The following is an 18,826-nucleotide window of genomic DNA, read 5'->3' as shown; positions in this document are numbered from 1 at the left end:
TGAGGGCAGGGAAGGAGCTGGATTGCCTAACATGATGGTGAAAGGTGAACAGTCCCTCGTTTCAGTTCAGTTGAGTCAGGTACCACCGCCCCAACAAAGGTGGGCACGTGACCTGGAGTTATATAACGCTAGTAAAGAGGAGGAGAGCAGAGTAAAAGCTAGACGGTGTCAACTCAGAGTCATGGTGAAACATCTGAAAGACCCAGTGAGGGGCTGGAAAGCAAGGTGGGGAAAAGAGCAACTTCAAAGAAGACTTCAACAAGAACACATTGTGCAGCCACCGCAAGAGAAAATTACTATTCTATCATTCAGGTGCCAAGCCCCTGGGGACACGATGACAACTATAATCCCAGGAAACCTTGTCCAGAGGTCTGTTTAAGGAGACTACAAAGAACTCCTCAAGTATCACTACACTCTTGGCTTCAATATCCTCACAGGGCACATCCAGATGCAACAGGGAGCTGCACCTCAAAACCCAAAGTGAAAGAAATCCGGGCTGCTTCCAGGAGAAGAAACTCAGAAAAATCAACAGAATAAGATTGAATATGAGTGCAAATAAACTGAGAATCAGTATGTGTATTCTCCTAAAGAACTTTATAAAATCAAGGGAAAGACTATAACATCCAGACCAGAATCAGAATGTGATTACGATCCATCATGCATAACTACCATCAGAACTGGAGAAGGAAACAGCATGAGGCAAAGGAAAGGAAAATGTAGATTTTGGCCCTGTCTAGGGAAGTCAAAAAAGTGAAATCTTGGAGCTGGCCTGGTGGCGCAGCAGTTAAGTTCACACGCCCCACTTCAGCGGCTTGGGGTTTGCTGGTTCAGATCCTGGCACGGACCTATGCACCGCTTATCAAGCCATGCTGTGGCAGGCGTCCCACATATAAAATGGAGGAAGATGGGCACAGATGTTAGCTCAGAGCTAATCTTCCTCAAAAAAAACAAAAAGTGACATCTTCTCTATAAGATCTTTCAAGATGGAATGAAATGAAATCTCTCTCGAAACTCTTTACCTTTGACAGGATTCTAGGCTCACCTCTGCAACGGTTACCATGATGCTGGAAGGGAGAAGCCAGTTGGCAAACACGAACATTTTGGTAATTATGAACTAGTAAATGAGTGCTCTGGTTTATATATTAGTCCTAGCTCTTAGAACTGTGAAACTGAGGACAGGCTCAGGACAGCAGTGACTTCAAGCTCTGTGATGTGATTTGGGGGAGGGCTTGTCTCTCCCCAGACACCAATCTGAGTAGTCACTCATTCCAATTCAGCAATTTAAGAAAAGGTTAACACAAAACCCACACAAATGAAAAGGTTAGTCACCATGAGTAACATATATCTAGTAATTGTCCGCGGTGCCACGAACCGCGCCCAGATAAGACAGCGAACTTAATGGATAAATATTATGTGTGTTCTGACTGCTCCACCGACTGTCCATTCCACCATCTCTCTCCCTCTCCTTGAGCCTCCCTACTCCCTGACACACAACAATAATGAAATTAGGCCAATTAAAAACCATACAATGGCCACTAAGTGTTCAAGTGAAAGGAAGAGTTGCATGTCTCTTACTTTAAATCAAAAGTTAGAAGTGATTAGGCGTAGTAAGGAAGGCTTGTCAAAAGCCGAGATAGGCTGAAAGTTAGGCTGCTTGTGCCAAACAGCTAGCCAAGCTGTGAATGCAAAGGAAAATTCTTGAAGGAAACTAAAAGTGCTACTCTACCAAACACATGAATGTAAGAGAAACAGCCTTATTGCTGATATGGAGAAAGTTTTGGTGGTCTAGATAGAAGATCAAACCACTCACAACGTTCCCTTAAGCCAAAGCCTAATGCAGAGAAAGGCCCTAACTCTCTTCACTTCTATGAAGGCTGAGAGGTAAGGAAGTTGCAGAAAAGAAGTCTGAAACTAGCAGAGGTTGGTTCATGAGGTTTAAGGAAAGAAGCCGTCTCCATCACATCAACGCACAAGGTGAAACAGCCAGTGCTGAGGGAGAAGCTGCAGCAAATTCTCCAGAAGATCTAGCTGAGATAATTCATGAAGGTGATTACACTAAATAACAGATTTTCAAAGTAGCAGAAACAGACTCATATTGAAAGAAGATGTCATCTAGGACTTTGACAGCTAGAGACGACAAGCCAATATCTGGCTTCGAAGGACAGGCTGACTCTCTTGTTAGGAGCTAACACAGCTGGTGACTTTGAGTTGAAACTAGTGCTCATTTAATCCTAGGGCCCTTAAAAAGTATGCTAAATCTACTCTGCCTGTGCCTTATAAATGGGACAACAGAGCCTGGATGACAGCACATCTGTTCCCAACATATTTTACTAAATTTTTTTTTTTTGAGGAAGATTAGCCCTGAGCTAACTACTGCCAATCCTCCTCTTTTTGCTGAGGAAGACTGGCCCTGAGCCAACATCCATGCCCATCTTCCTCCACTTTATATGTGGGACACCTACCACAGCACGGCTTTTTGCCAAGTGGTGCCATGTCTGCACCTGGGATCCGAACTGGTGAACCCTGGGCCGTCGAGAAGCAGAACATGCGACCTTAACCGCTGTGCCACTGGGCCGGCCCCTAAATATTTTAAACCCACTGTCGAGAACTACTGATCAGAAAGAAAGATTCCTTTCAAAATATTACTGCTTAATGACAATGCACCTGGTCACTCAAGAGCTTTGATTGAGATGTACAATGAGATTAATATTGTTTTCATGCCTGCTAACACGACCATTCTGCAGCCCATGGATCAAGCTGTAATTTCAACTTTCAAGTCTTATTATTCAAAAAACACATTTTGTAAGGCTATAGCTGCCATAGATAGTGATTCCTCTGAAGGATCTGGGCAAAGTAAATTGAAAACCTTCCAGAAAGGATTCACCATTCTAGAAGCCATTCAGAACATTTCTGATTCATGGGAAGAGGTCAAAATATCAACATTAACAGAGGTTTGGAAGAAGTTGATTCCACCCCTCACGGATGACTTTGAGGGGTTCAAGACTTCAGTGGAAGAAGTAACTGGAGATGTGGTGGAAATAGGAAGAGAACTAGAATTAGAAGTGGGGTCTGAAGATGTGACTGAATTGCTGCCATCTCAAGGTAAAACTTGAACGGATGAGGAGCTGCTGCTTCTGGATGAGCAAAGAAAGTGGTTTCTTGAGATGGAATCTACTCCTAGGGAAGATGCTATGACGACTCTTGAAATGACAACAAAGGATTTAGAATATTACATGAACTTAGTTGATAAAGCAGTGGGAAGGTTTGAGAGGAGTGACTCCAATTTTTGAAAGGAGTTCTGTAGATAAACTGCTATCAAACAGCATTGCGTGCTTCAGAGAAATTGTTCGTGAATGGAAAATTCAATCGATGTGGCAAATTTCATCGTTGTCTTATTTTAAGAAATTGCCACAGCCACCCCAACCTTCATCAATCACCACCCTGATCAGTCAGCAGCTATCGGCATCGAGGCAAGAGCCTCCACCAGCAAAAATATTACAAGTCACTGCTGTTAGCAATAAAGTACTTTTAATTAAGGTATGCAAATTGGTTTTTTTAGACATAATGCTACCGCACACTTAACAGACTACCATATAGTGTCAACATAACTTTTATATGCACTGGGAAACAAAAAAATTCGTGTGACTTGCTTTATTGCAATATTCGCTTTATGGCAGTGGTCTGGAACCAAACCCACAGTATCTCCGAAGTACGCCTGTATTAGTCACTCTAGAACAGAATGAAAACAGCTACATACTTACAGAGCTGCCTGTGACCGTGTGACATGCCAACCAGTCCACAAATCTCTACCACTGCTGTGCATTTGCTGTGCTCATGCATTGCGTTACCACCATATACATGTTAATTAAACTTGATTCTTTCAATATTCACTAGTTTAAATGAACTTTTGCAGAGCCATGCCTTAATTCTGGGATATCACTTATGTCTAATAATATGTTTAAAAATTTTGCTTTCAAAAAACAGTGCATTTAAGTATCTAAAGTGTAAATAATTTTAAAACAAAGAAGCAGGATGACATGGTTCATTATTCCACACATGATATCCAGAAAGCACCTAGGCAATTATTTCTGTTTTGTACATTTTTAAATAAAGCCTGCCCTCATTAAAATTCACAGTGCTTTGTGTGTTTCTAGTCTGGTCACCCCAAGGCACAAATGCATATATAATAATACAGAATTGTCTTCAAATTTGCAATAAGCAACCAGAAAAAATTTCTCTCCAGACAAGATGTATCATAACATTTTTTAAAGTTAAGATATAATTCATACCATACCATTTCCATTGGCTTTAATAGTACCCATTTTTATCACGAAATATGCTTTACTCAGGATTTTTTTTAAATATCCAATGGGACTGATTCAGAGTGGGTATTTATTATGACTAGCTTGGTTTACATACGCTCCTATTTCATGTGTCAAATTTAAACGGCATGTTATAGTCACAGGAAAGGTAAATAAATGTTTTCTGTATGAAAGCTTGAACAAAAATAAAATTGCAAACCAGAAATGTTTCACTTTGAAAATGTCTTCCTAACTGGTCTCAGTGTGTCTGTCTTCCATAAATACAATTTAGTCACTGCTTTCCAGAAGCAGATTCATTCAGGTGACAGAGTTAACTGAGCAAATATTATTCATCAGATAAACAATATACCAAATTTTTTAAAGTTACAGCAAATTTTCCAACATACTCATTTCTTCCAATGGGTAGGATATTTCCTTGTTTTGAAGTACTGGTAAGTTTTAGCATTTAAACAAAATTGTGTATCTCAAATTAACCAAAAGGCACACTTTTGATCAACATAATACAATACGTATGGAAAATAAAGACTGTCAATTTAAAAGATTTGAGAAAACACTCTGTGATCACTGGTAACAGTAGAGGACTAACATGGGTTTTACAGACCTTTGCATGTTCCCTCTCTCCCACATTGCTCTTAGGGCTCCTCCCTCAACTCAAGCTCACAGAGGTCTTCCTGACCACTCTGTGGTTTTTTGGAACAGTAGGGATTGTGCTGGACTTTGAAGGATGAGGAATGGTAGGAGAACAGTGGAGGCAAATATAGTGGTATACATTGCTAAAGAAATCAGAGGCAAAAGTCAGGGGAAATTTGGAAGGGGCCCCTCTGGGTCCACTTATCCTCAAACTGTGGGCAACCTAGCTGGCGGCAGTTACCTCTCAACACAGCCTTTCTCTATGGTGCTATTTTCATACCTTTAATCAGGTGCTTGAGGCTGAGGAAGTGGAATCAGCCTCCCCTTCTAATCCCCCACTCAGAGCTCCAGCCCTGCTCTTTCTGCTGCTTCCTGAGCACAACCACTCCACCTCCTGTCATTTCAAACTTCGCAAGCAAGTGTAAAACCAAGCTCACTGCCTCCTGCTTCACAAACCATTTCTTCTTTCTACACATACACATACTTTGCAAGTGCCTCATCCTTAAGAAGGCATTCCTCAATGTGTTCTGGAATTGCCTATTTTTTTGATGACTCACCCCTCTAGTCCAACTAATCTAAAGTCTTAACCAAACACAATGCTTCTTCTCACCCACCTGTATCTGCTCTTTAAAACGTTCCCTCATCTATTTAGACTTAAGTTATTGAAACCAGGATCCCTGTCTTATACGTCTGTATTTCTTTGGTGTCATGTGCTGGGGCATTTCATACAATGCCTGCTGACAGAACTGGTTTTACTATGTGAGGAGCTAAAAACAGAAACTGGCACTCTACTGCTGCACTTACTGAAAAACGTCTAATATATTAGATGGCTCATATTCAAAGAACCTCTGAGCTAACTGCTTCCCTAAAGAAGTCTTTTGTTCAGTAGTCGGCACTAAAAACGTCAGAAAGAATCAGATTTCGTTTTCAATCTTTCTAGTTAGGCAACTTGTTTCTTTTTAGGTGAGAGTTTTGACTTTCTTAAAGAAAGAACTTAAGAAAATAACCACAAATCAAGGAAGCTCCATTCCATTAGCAGAAGATGACACAACCTATGTCACAATGTGGTTATGCTGGTATTTCTAAATTCTCAGCTGCAGCTCTAGCGTATAACTACAGAGCACCTTTAATGTGACCCTATAAATCAGAGCTATGACTCCCACAATAATCTAGAAAGCTCTTATCAGTCTTGATTATGTCTCAATATATTGAAATATCACCTGCTCAGATTAAATGGACAGGAAAATGAAAGGACTGGATTATTCCATGTTTTAAAAACAGTTTTTTTATTGCTGCTAATAAAAATCAAAATATCTGTGCCCTGATTTAATGAATAGATCAAAAGCAGCATTTAGTGATTCTAAAACAGTATGGTAAAAAACCTCAAAGATTAACTATGTTTCTATCTCTTAAAATTGTGTTACTTTTGTTTTGCTTAATACTTCATTTATTCAGAGTGCAATAACTTCAGTCTATCAAACTGAACTGATTACAAATTCATAATCAGAATCTAAATTAATGTGACAATACCAAATCTCAAAAAAAAAAAAAGAATTTGAGTTTAAAGTATTATGCCCTAGATGCATTTTCATGTCACTTTAATTTTGAGGGGGAGGGTGAGACATGCTTTTATTAATCTCAAGATCATAAACTGTGATTTGAAGCTCCCTGGTAGGTTGATAGGAATATGCTCATATTTCTCTTAGATACTGCAGAGAACCTACCTAATGCCCTCTGAAAGGTGGAACACTCCCCAATAAAGTATGGCATTACAAAGCATAAATAAGTGATGAGTGATAAATATTTAGAAGCCTGGCAGTGCAAAGAAAGAGCACACATGTTAGATGACTTTCCACAGCCACCCCACAAACTCTCTACAATTAAGGTAATTGTGTGAATATAAAATTTTGATGCCCAATCAACCTACTAAGATTATAAAGGCTGTGTCAAAAGTACCATCTGTCCACATGGGAGTATGGATCCTCACAGCAACATATATAATTTTAAACATCAGAGGTATCATGATAAATAAGACGTTTAATTTAACGTTTGGTGAAGACAGAGCAAGCTGGCACTTTGATGGGTTAGAAAAAAACACTGAAAAGGCAATCTGCTCATTTTATAGCCCAACAATTCTGTTCTCTTTCTGAGTCACTACTACTACTCTGAGAGCGGCTGGATTGCTTAGCATCAATTTTCTACCCATATATCAAATACAAACTATTACAAAACACATATAAGAACTGTCAGCGGGAATTAGGAATTGCCTAGGACATGTAGTTATTCCTAACTTTCCTCACTGGCACCTTCATTTCTATTTTCAACGTCTTTTATACGAAATGTCTAAGAGATAAAATGCTCTTGGGGTGGGGAAAATTGGATGCACCTAATAAAGGAGACAGGCAGCGGCCACCCTGTGGTAGGGCCACAATAAGCAGGTGGAGGGAGTCTACCACTGGTGACGGATCCAGGAATTTTTCAATCATGGACAAAAATTCACCATGGAGAGCACTGGCTTCACACTACCCTGCATTCAACCAGCAACAAATATTTAGAGGGCCTTTCCCCGTGGCAGTCTGCATACAAGAAATTCTGTGGATCCCCAGGCCCCAAATATCACTTTCTTATTGATTGCTTAATATAGTTCCTCTGCTCTTTTGATATCTGTGAGAGAGACAAAAGAAGCTTGATCAAGACATCAATGTTAACTTCAATAATCCGATGGTCATAAAAGAACTGAAAAACACTAAACTAAGAAGCCAAGAGTCTGCTCCTCTGTCAAGACCTGTAATTCATTCCCCCCAAGAAAGTAGAGTTTTTCAAAGGGACCAATTTAAGCATGGGATTGAGCTGGGAAAGTGTCACAGGAAACACATCTGAGAGTTGGTCAGGATAGTCTCATATTGCCTTAACTGAGTGCTGGTTTCACCGTACTCTGGTGATCTTCACCGCTGTGATATCTAAACCAGCTGGCTTTCAATTTACTTTCGACTAACAGCTGCCATGAGCAGTTACTGAAATTACATCACAGCAAAGCCACTCCATTAACAGCATTAAACTTATCTTCATACCCTCAGAGTGATCAGTCACATAGAAAGGAACACTGAGAAACACACAGGTATCTCTGTAGACTTGAATTCATGTATTCTGATTCAGCATGTGATACCGATCACTTATGGCTCAATGTATCTGTACCACTGCAAAAATATTTGGATAAGGATAAATGTACAAAATATGAAAATACCAAGTAATGGGCACGCCACCTCGGCCTTCAAAGCAAAAGAAAGAACAAACGAGTCTATGGCTAGATTTGTTGTCGTTAGTGCCGTTGAGTTGATTCCAACTCCTAGCAACCCTTGTACAGCAGAGCTGAACTCTGCCCGGTCTTTTTGCTCCATCCTCTCACCTTCTGGCACTGTATCAGACAATGCTCCGCTGCTATTCATAGGGTTTTCATGGCCAATTTTTTCTGAAGTGGGTGGACAGGTCCTTCTTTGCTGAATCTTCACTGAAACCTGTCCACCATGGGCGACCCTGCTGGTATTTGAAATACTGGTAGCATAGCTTTCAGCATCACAGCAACATGCAGTCGCCACACAATGACAACAGACAGACAGGTGGTTTGGTTCCCTGATCAGGAAACGATCTGGGGCTGTGATGGTGAGAGCATCGAATCTTAACGCTAGACCACCAGGGCTTACTCTATGGCTGGATGGAACACGCTTTTTGTTGACCAAGGGAATCACTCGACCATTTCCCAACTACTTTTGTCTTTGAGAGACAAAGTAGTGACAACACCTCACAAGACTATGTCCTCTAAAGTGAGTGAGCCATCATGAAGAATGACCACAAACCAAATGTGGTATTTTTAGAAAACACTTAGCAGCTGTTTTTTAACCACTTTTGATTTATCTTCCCTAGTCAAAAATAAAAAATTTTAACCAGAGCTGGCTGGCCCATCCATCCTAAAAGTATACAAGGTGAAACTACATCTGCAAGAACTTCTTGGCCACATTTCACATAGCATTTTAATCAGAGGGAACAGGGAAAAGTTCCACTCACATTCCTTTCCTATTCTCTTCAGAGTTCTAGAATATTCTAATTCATAGTCTAATAAAAGGTTAAAAATAAACAGACATAGGTATACATTTTGGAAGAGATAATTGTGTTAATTCTTGATTAGATTTCAAAAATAATCACAAAACAAACATTATTTATTAACATAGTAGAAACTCTACCACTAAGGTAGCCCATGTTCCAAATATAAGATTAGTAAGGGCACTTCTGTCAGAAACACCCAAGGGCACCAACACACATCCACACATTTTTGTGACTAAATTATGTGGTAGCAACATATACTTAAGGACTAATAAAAACCATAGCTTCGTAGAACTCTAGAAATGAGAAGGACCTTGAAGATCATTTAGTTAAGCAGTTTTCGAAGTTCCTTAATTTTCTAACCCTTTTTTCTAAATAAACTCAGGAGTAACACCAATACATAAAAAAAAAAAAAGTGGGAGCTCCTCCTGGGCCTTCTTCATGTCCTCAGTCCCAAGCAGCCCGGAAGCTGCCCTGAGGAAGATCATTTAACATCAAGGATGGCACTACTGAGAGATGACTGGAGGCCCAGAGCCGGGACCCAACTTGCCCGCAGTCCAGCTTGGTCTGCTGGTTCTCAAGGCAGGGTTTTTTCAATTGCTCTGTGCAATGAGAGCAATACAATCCTAAAAGAAACATGAGTCTGTTACCATCCAACTCAAGGTACTTTCCTCAGACTACACGACCTTTTTAAAATTCAAATTTCATAGTATAGCTTTAAGGAAAAAAGTTCAGATTCACTATTTTACAAATGTTTTACTTAATGTTTCAGAATGAGGGCTGTTCAAACTCGCATTTGAAGACTTTGCCTCCTATTTCAGAAGTCTTCCCGACAAGAGTCAAGGCTGGCAGGGAGGTGGCCCACAGCCACACTTCGTGCCCCCTTGCCCCCCCACCTGTGCTTCAGGGACAGCAGCACTCTCCCCCTCACTCTAACTGCCCCTGTACAGGACCCAGCATGCCCCCATTTCCAGTTCTTTCTCCCTTACGTCATACTGCTGAGTCACTTCATCTGAGAGGCCTTCTTGACCTTGAATTGATCAACCCCCTCCCAGTCACCCCACAGCCCTCGATTCTTTTCCCCTCACACACCCTGCTTTCTTTTTCATCTTAAGACTTATCACCAACTTATCTGTTTGTCTCATCTCAAATATAAGCTACCTGAGTAGAGACTTTGTTCACTAGTTTAGCAAAAGCAACAGCGGTCAGCAGAGAGCACGGAGCAGGAGGAAGAACCTGGGCCTCAGGGCAGCCCTGGTCATGTGACTAGTGTTCAGTGTTCTGATTCCTAACTCCTCCTAAACTCCAGGAGTTCCTAAGGGTTTGTCTTTGGTGATCCTGGTAGATCTACTTTGAAGGTGGGAAGTGGGGGGTGGAATCTTAAGACTCTGATGATCACTTCTACGTCAACCACTAAAAAATATGATTCTGGGGCCCTGAGCTCGGTTTCAACTTTCATGTTTCCTGGCCATCAACAGAGTGTCCTTCCAGAGACTCAAACGCAGCAAGCCCACAGCTGAATTCATTGTCTGAAAACCTGTGTGGTTTTCAGAGTACCTTTCTTATCAGTATTGTAAGCCATTGAAAATAGTTATCTAATTCACTCATACAATATGCTCATGAAGTAAGCAGGAACAGTATAGAAATGTTTTATAAGCCAGAGTCCATGAAATCATGGCATCAAAGCCAGGACAGAAAGGGAACTTTTTCCTAATTTCCCCTTGAAAATACTACTAAGCTCTCTTGTCCATTTTCTCATGTGAAAGAAGCATCTTTATGAACACTGATACACACAGGTAGTGTGGTAACCTACAGTGACTCTTCATCTGTTATAATCAACAGAACAGTCAGCAAAAACAAAGCTAAAACAAAACTGAAATTGCACTCAAATAACTAGAACACATGACATTATATAGATATTCAATGTATTCAATAATTGGGGAAATATATTATGCTTAGTTAGAATACAATAATAAAGAACTGGAAATTCCTGTGAATTTACAAGAAGGCTATAAAAACAATATCTAACTTGCTATACACTTATATTCCAAGTTAGCTAATAAAATTTTTAAAAATATATATTTAGGAGATCATAAGGCCAGCTTGCATAATGAACCCAAATCATTCCCAAAGGAACTTTTTTAAGTTAATACTATCTATTCCAGTAAATAACTACATATTACTAACAAGTAAGAAAAAGTGATGGCTTAATGTTATGTTTGTCTCCCACTCTTGCTAGTAGAAGGGCTAAATTATCACTGAGATCCCTCAGGAATACAAGCATGAGAAGCAAAGAAATGGTAAAGTCGATAAATCAGCTAACTTCAGATATTCAAAGTTGGATCAGCCAAGTTTTCAAGCAGTAACTCCATTATGTTGGCGGAAATGGGCTACTTGCACATTCCTGTGCCCATTCTAACACTGACTGAGCATCCACTATGTATCAGGCACTGGGCCATGTACTTTAGAGAAATCTGTCCACATTCAGTTTCTAAAATTGATGCAAAGTTACTAATATAAAAGTCAATGCAATGTTCCATTCACCACCTCTCAAATTATTAAAGAAAACTAGCAAATGTACATTCGGTATTTACCAAGGAAAAGCAGTCATACTATCAGCACTATATACATTTAAACCAAAATAAGTAAAACGCAATATCCTGAGGATAGCAAGAAAGGAAATATGGCTAAAAAGCAACTTAAATATAACTTTGTGAACCATAAAATCTACGGTAAACATTTCTTATGTTTCCTATGTTCTCTTGCATCTCAAACTCACTATATTTGAAAATCATAATAGATCACTATTTACTAGAATTCCTAACCAGCGGTTCTGCAAGTGCAGTCCAGCAACATCCTAGACCCGCTGAATCAGAGACTGGGAGCAGAGCCCAGCAACCTGTTTTTAACAATACCTTCAGTGATCCCGATACACACGGAAGGCTGAGACCACTGTCCCGAAATAAGAAATCAGAGGTAATATAACAAAAGAGTGCTTTCATAATTGTATACATAAGGATGCAAACACAGTTTGGGCTTATACTTATAGAAAATTTTATAATAAAAATGTTAAAGATCATAATTTCTTAACTAGAGGAATAATGCTGTATTTTCAGATTGTTAATTAACTAAAAACTATTTCATTTATTAGGCTTGGGATTAAAAACAGTTCTAAGAAAATAAATGGTATAAACTTCCCAGCTGCTAAAATTCCCAATAAAAAAATAGGAGGTATTTCAAATACTTGGAATGTCCAAAATTTTAACGTAAAATTTCAATGAGAAATGTAAGATCTTAATTTTCAAAAGCACAACTAAAAAACTACAAGTGCAGCCCCACTAAGAAAATATGATCTGATAAAATATCTATATATATGAGAATATAATTTCATTTTACAAAAATATTCCTTATAAAATTACCTACAGGATATACTTTTAGTAGCAAGTTCTCTTAGTCAGCCTTTGAAATATTTGTTTATAAGTTATCACAATATTTTTGAATCCTAGGAGAGGGAGGAAATTAGAGGTAAAAGGAGAATCAAGGGAATCTGCAGCTAAAGTGTTAGAGTCAGCTACCAATTAAATTAAATATGAAACAAATTAAAGATGAAGCATCACTGAAATTCCTTCCAACATATCTTCTACATGAGTTGACATGCATCTAAGAAATATCAGAAGCATAGCAACTTGAATAGTGCTTATATCATCTGACAAATGTCGCTTCCAGGAGCTTTTCCAATTCCTGCACATGTGTTATGGCTCAAAGTTTTAATTAGGGTGAAGAATTCCTACGAGGGGAGGTTCTAACTGGATTTATGCAAAGCAGATGTGGATAGCAAAGCTAAGAGAGGTATAAGGCAGGCCTCAAGTCTTTAACACTTCTTACCAAGAATTCCCACAGCATTCTTAAATATATAAATAGAGAACCACAGAGCAGAAAGTCTCAAGGATTTGTGCCAAAAGTTTATTTTAAAACAGGGATCACTTACTATTCTTTGCTTTTATGAATGTCTACTTTTATTCTTATAAAAACCATCTCTAACACACTGTAGAGGCTGTACCACATGTAAACACATTCTATACCACCTTCAGCACTTATTAGCATGTGAGTGAACACAATTATGTGAACCATCTTTTGTTTCCAACAGCACTGAGTGCATCTGGGTATTTCTCTGAAGGGCTTACTTGGAAATATTTTATGTTTGACATGAAACTAGCTGGGCTGAGGGACCACAGAGAAGTCCAGTGGTGGCAGGAGTTCAGCTAGAAGCGACTGCACTGCTCCATGTGGAAAGTGAGCAGAGAGAATCAAAAGTGCTCAAGGTGATGAGAAAACACTTGAGCTGTGGACTAGATGGGACTTGGAGACAAGAAGTCAGGGAAAGAGCAGGGGCAGGAACTGAAGGTAAGGCATTCTGGCATGGAGTTTTAAAGCTCAAAGGGACTTGAGAGACAACGCAAACTAAGGTTTCCAGCCCAAGGCACTAGCTTGAAAACAAGGTCTCTAGCTTCTCTGACAGCTTTTTGGGGCACCCCCACACTACGAACAGGAAGATATCAATCTCAGAAGAGACTAGAACCGGAGTTCTTATGGGTCCTAAAACACAAAGGCAGGAATCTGGGTTCCAGTGGACCTGGAGGTCACTAATTAGGCCAGTACCTTATTTCCAGAAACCATCAAGATATCTGCTAAATTTACATCATCAGCCAACCTGGATTTTCCCAGTTCCTGTGTGCTCCTATATACTCATGAAGATCTTGAGGTCTCACGATCAAAGTCTTTCAAATCCACATAACAGTCAACTCTTCATCATGAATGCAGTAAAGCAAAGTCAAATACATGGCTTCCATTTCACTCTATTTTACTTCATTAAGAGGTTTCAGCCCCCAGAAAATCTCAGCTAGACTGTAAGCACGATCAAAAGTGCTTTATGAATATTGTTCAGAACCTGCCCAACGTCAACAAACATGCTCCTGAAGCACACGTTTGGGAAAGCCTCTGAGTGATTACAATGACCCCGTAGGCTTAAAGATACTAAGGACCAAAAAATAATGGCAAGATCAAGGTCACGACCTGCGTTACACAAGAAAACCTTACCTAACCAAACATCTGTAGGGTGAGACTCTGCATGTGCTGAGAACATGGTCTGAAAATGAATCAAAAACCAACAACTTTAGAGGCTGAAATAATAATCATGCACCTTTCACAGAGCTATGAAACTTGGTTCTGCCCTCACTGAAGTGTTTAAATCTGCGTCTTCAATAAAACACTTCACGTCAGATGGCAAGAGAGGAGTAGCAGAGTCCTGGAACATAGCCAGTCCACCGGCACTGAAGCCACACTCACCCAATTTAGCTCGGTGGGCTGGACATGTGCCGGGGATGGATGTCAGCAGGGTACGCAGGCAGCTGCCACATGCAAACCTCAGGCAGGGAGGCTCTGCAGGGCAGGGAGAAGGAAATCTGGGGAGATGCACTAAAGCACTGCTTTGAGTAATGTGGCATCTGTGGAATGGTGAGAAACAGAAGCACATAAACTAACCTGGCGTGTAGCGATTAGAAATAAAATGGTTCATTTTAAGTGACATCAGTGGATACCCAAAAAGGCCAAAAACGCAGAGTTGCAAGGCAACAATAAATGTTGAGTTTGTTGTTTTGTTTCATTAAGTGAGAGGTTATCATTGGTAATGTTAGCCTTTCTGGTAACACATCTCAGAAGTCAAAGAGCCCACTTGAGGCCCCAGCCCAGGAGAGAAAGGGGCCTGTGCAGCAGAGTAGCGAAGCGTGTCCCAGAGAGTAGTGTTCCCAGAGGGTTGCTGCACCAGGACCCTACCTTAGGCAGTTTCGAAGATGCTTGTTATCCCTGCCAAGGTTAATCTGAAACCCATCTGTACCCAGGTCTAGCAGTCACGCTAAATTTTCCTAGGTTTCTGAGGTCTCAGACAAAGCAACAGCTCTATAAAATGGCTCCTAGTTAGAGACAGCCTCAAGCAGCAGAGTAAAAGCAGGGAGGCTGGCCATTAAGATCTACAGTCATAACCCTCTGGTATCCATTCTGTCCAGAAGAGCTGCTGACAAGAAGGACCAGATAGCTCCTAAAGGCACAATTGTCATAGTAGCTCAGAATAGGAACACCTTTCGTTAGGCCATGCCCTCTTCCAGACATCTACATTGCTCTGAATTTCCCTCTAATGTTAGAGAGTCTAAAATTTTTTCTTTTATAGGAAACCTTTTCTAATTAACAGAAGAATGGAAATCATTTCTCAACCCTTCCAACTTCTTCACCAATACGCAAACTCCCACGGCCTCTTAAAAATATTTTAAAAAGCATTTAATATATCTTCTCAGATTGATTTATAGATATATACTGCAAAGTATGAAAAAGTAGGGATGTCTCCATGCTGCTACTATTATGAGAAGTCTATCTTTCCCTGTTCATAAATGGTAAATGTTACCACAAAATTTGGATCCTCTTTTTGAGGACTGGCAGTAGTTAGCTCAGGGCTAATCTTCCTCAAAAAAAAAAAAAAATATCAAGATCTCTGGATCCATTTACTGATTTATATGTGGGGCACCATGCCCAGTACCATGGAAAACAGAACAGTGAATTAGAAACTAATTCAGACCTCAAAGAAATGAGATTCAGAAGTAAATAATAAGACATATAGCTATAAACACATTATTAAAAAGTATCTGAGGTAATTAAAAGAGGTAAAAATAAAGTGGGAAACAGTGTATATGTGTATGCGTGTGGGGGAAGGAGGATGCTGGAGATCAGGAACACCTTTGTGGAAGAAATACTTGAGCAGGGCCTTGAAGGGTCCAAAGCCCTTGGACAGTAAGGAAAAAATAGGAAGGAGAAGATTCGAGGTAGAGTGAAAAGCATGGTCAGAAAGAAGGAGGGCAACATACTGTAGGATGTGTACCGAGCTGATGATCACTCCAGACTGGCTAAATGACTGGGGCCCTGAAGGGAGATAGTGGTAAATCCTGGGAAATACAAGAATGGCTGGTCTTGTGGATGAGCCCAAGAAGTTTGACCCTGCATGTCCGGCACCAGGGCTCCAGTGGAAATATCTGAGCAGGAGAGTGATGTCACCACTTTCATGTCTCAGGAAGACCACTTTAGCTACTATGTTAGGCTTGATAGCCTTCATGGTAGGAGGAAAAATGGAAGTGGAAATTGAGCTGAGACTATACGTTTGAGAAATATTACAGAAATAAGTCAACCAAACAAATTAGTAAGACTTGACAACCAACTGGACCTGGAGGCAGGGGAAGGAAACAAACCAAAGAGGAGCTATGGTTTTCTGTCTGGTACCAGTAATGAAACTAGGGGAAATAAGAGAAAGAGCCAATGATAGGAGCTCAGTTTGGATATTTTGGGTTTGCAGTCCTGATAGGTCACTCTGACGGAGAAGGCCAGCAGAAAAACAGAAAGAATCTCATCCGGAACCACCACTTCAGCAGAAACAGGCTGCTTTTGCTCAGCCCAGGCTCCGCCCCAAAGTGGCCAACTCTACAAGAACAGCGCCATGGTGCAGGGGGGCCCTGGGCCAACACTGCAGGAGAGCTGTCTCAATCTCGTGCACACTATCAGCGACTCCACGGTTGAAGTAAGGCATAGACTCTGACTTGGAGGCACTTCTGTGAAAAAATGGGGGCCATTACCATCTGCAGACTTATATTTTTCCACAGCACTGCTGCTAAGTTAAATAAGGACTGCATTTTCCGTTGCTCAGGGAAACAAAACATCTATAAACAGAGAAGGCTTTTGTGCCTTTTCTCTACAGAACTCAGGTTTTAATGGGGATGGGTTATCTTTATTTTTTGCTATTATGCATGTTTACCAAAGAACAAAAACATATTTGTAAGGCAAAAATGAACATTTCTCCACACTTAATAATAGATCTCGACTGGTATAATCAACAAGGTTGTCATTACTGGCAGTTATCAGGATGATTGCTTTCTCTAGAGAAGCAACGGAGCTCACTGGGCCTTCACATTTGCCACTGTGCTGCCAGTGCGTGCGCTGCACTGCGGTTAGGACGTTCTAGCTTCTTGCAGTAGAAAGAGAAATGATGGGAGTGCTAAAAATAGAGTAATTAGGAAACAAACAGGCAAGATTAGACTGCCCTGATTATTCATGAATGTGAAATATACTCAGTTACCTTATATTCTGTTCATAAAAGTGCCAACAACTTACTGTTGAGGATGAGTTTCCTGACTACTTTCTCTAGCATTAGTATAATAATAAGAACTTTCTAACATTTCTGGGAGATCGCCATCTCACTTTCTGATACATGTTACCATGCATGGTAATAGAATCAGAAATTGCAAATTCAAGTCTGGAGAGGTGAGACTTCATTCAATTCATGCATCCTACTCTCTAAATTCCAAATCTCTATCCTCTTTGTGCTCCAATATCCTTCATTTTATTCAAGAAGTCTGAGACAAATCTACGGGCAAGGGCACTTTTTTACCTTGTCCTCGTATTAACAATTTTTTTTTCCCCAGAAATAATTGACCTTGTTTCTAGCCAAGTGGATGAAGAATAAGTATTAAGACAAAGGCATAATTTAGAACACACTGTCACGAAGTCAGGCCACGGAGCTTTCAAGCTGTAGTAGGGGTCAGTGGTGCTCTGCTCTGCCACCCACACAAATACAAATTCTCCCCAGGCCAGTGGACACATGCCCAACTACCCTTTAGGATTATCAGGACACTGACCTCTGCTATTCTAACTTAAATGCAGACACGTGTTAAATGTTATCTGGCCAAAACTCAGTGGTGTTATAGTTTCTCTAGAGCTAGACACACAACTGGGCCACAAGGAACTAATTTCTCCTAAGAACAAGTTAAGAAATTGAGCAAGGTGGGTCAATGGCATGCTTCACTGGCAGAAGGGTGCTCAGCAGGAAGGCTGTTGGGTCTGCTCTGGGTTCAGTGTGAGGGACCCACAGGAACACTGCCCACTTGGGGTGGCAGTTGTGCACCCTCAGGCAATGTACACATATACAGTGCTGGTGTAAAGGGGTCCATTTTTTAATTAAAAAGAAAAAAAAGTCCAATGGGTCATTTAGTCTTATGCAGTTAAAAATCAAGCTTCACAAGCCTTCCCCCTTTACCACCATAATAAATTGCTCAAACCTGTAGAGAATCTAAAGTAATTGCTATTTTGAACCTCTGACGGCAACCTGATAGCAGCCTCTTTCATGTGGGGTGTTTTCTTACTGCACATGCTTCCACACTTATCTTGGATTCAGGAGCACTGAACTGATGCTCTAGTCCCAAGGCCTTGAGCCCTGGGTGAGGCACGGAGCTCTGCTCTCTTCTGTGGCCACAGGCTGTGATGTCACCATTGCTGGTTGTGCTGCAGAAAGCCATGCCTACGTCACGAGAGGCAGAGCAACTGGATCCCCCCAAAATCTCCCAGCTATGGAGAAAAAAACACGCACAACCCTCCCACTCCTGGCACAAAGGCAACAGCATCATCTGAACAAAAGGAGCAGGAATGAGTATAAGAGCAAAAAAGAGTGGAGTAAGTTCTGGAACAGCCTAAAAGTGTCTGCCCCACCAACTATCTCCACGGTTTAAAACTGCAGGATCCCCAGATATTAGAAGAAACATTCTGGAGAAGATGGCTATACAGACAACGTCAGCGACATGAACTAGACTCCCAGGGATCATTACCACTAAAGGAATTCTGAAACGGAAAACGGAGCCCAAGAAACAAAATTACTTTTCATAACACATGTAAAATTTTTGAACTACTAT

General features: G+C 40.6%; 1 protein-coding gene and 1 pseudogene across 9 annotated transcripts in view; one reads left to right on the top strand and one right to left on the bottom strand.

Annotated features, from left to right (window-relative positions):
* The window catches only part of PKP4 (plakophilin 4), a 232,102-nt gene that overhangs the window by 173,339 nt on the left and 39,937 nt on the right, over positions 1-18,826 (bottom strand). The gene's annotated exons all lie outside the window — the stretch shown is intronic.
* Positions 1,529-18,826, top strand: part of LOC124238687 (tigger transposable element-derived protein 1-like) — a 56,457-nt pseudogene continuing 39,159 nt past the window's right edge.

The sequence above is a fragment of the Equus quagga genome, chromosome 4 (assembly GCF_021613505.1).
Source record: "Equus quagga isolate Etosha38 chromosome 4, UCLA_HA_Equagga_1.0, whole genome shotgun sequence".
NCBI lineage: Eukaryota > Metazoa > Chordata > Mammalia > Perissodactyla > Equidae > Equus > Equus quagga.
This window is presented reverse-complemented; position numbering and strand designations above follow the sequence as displayed.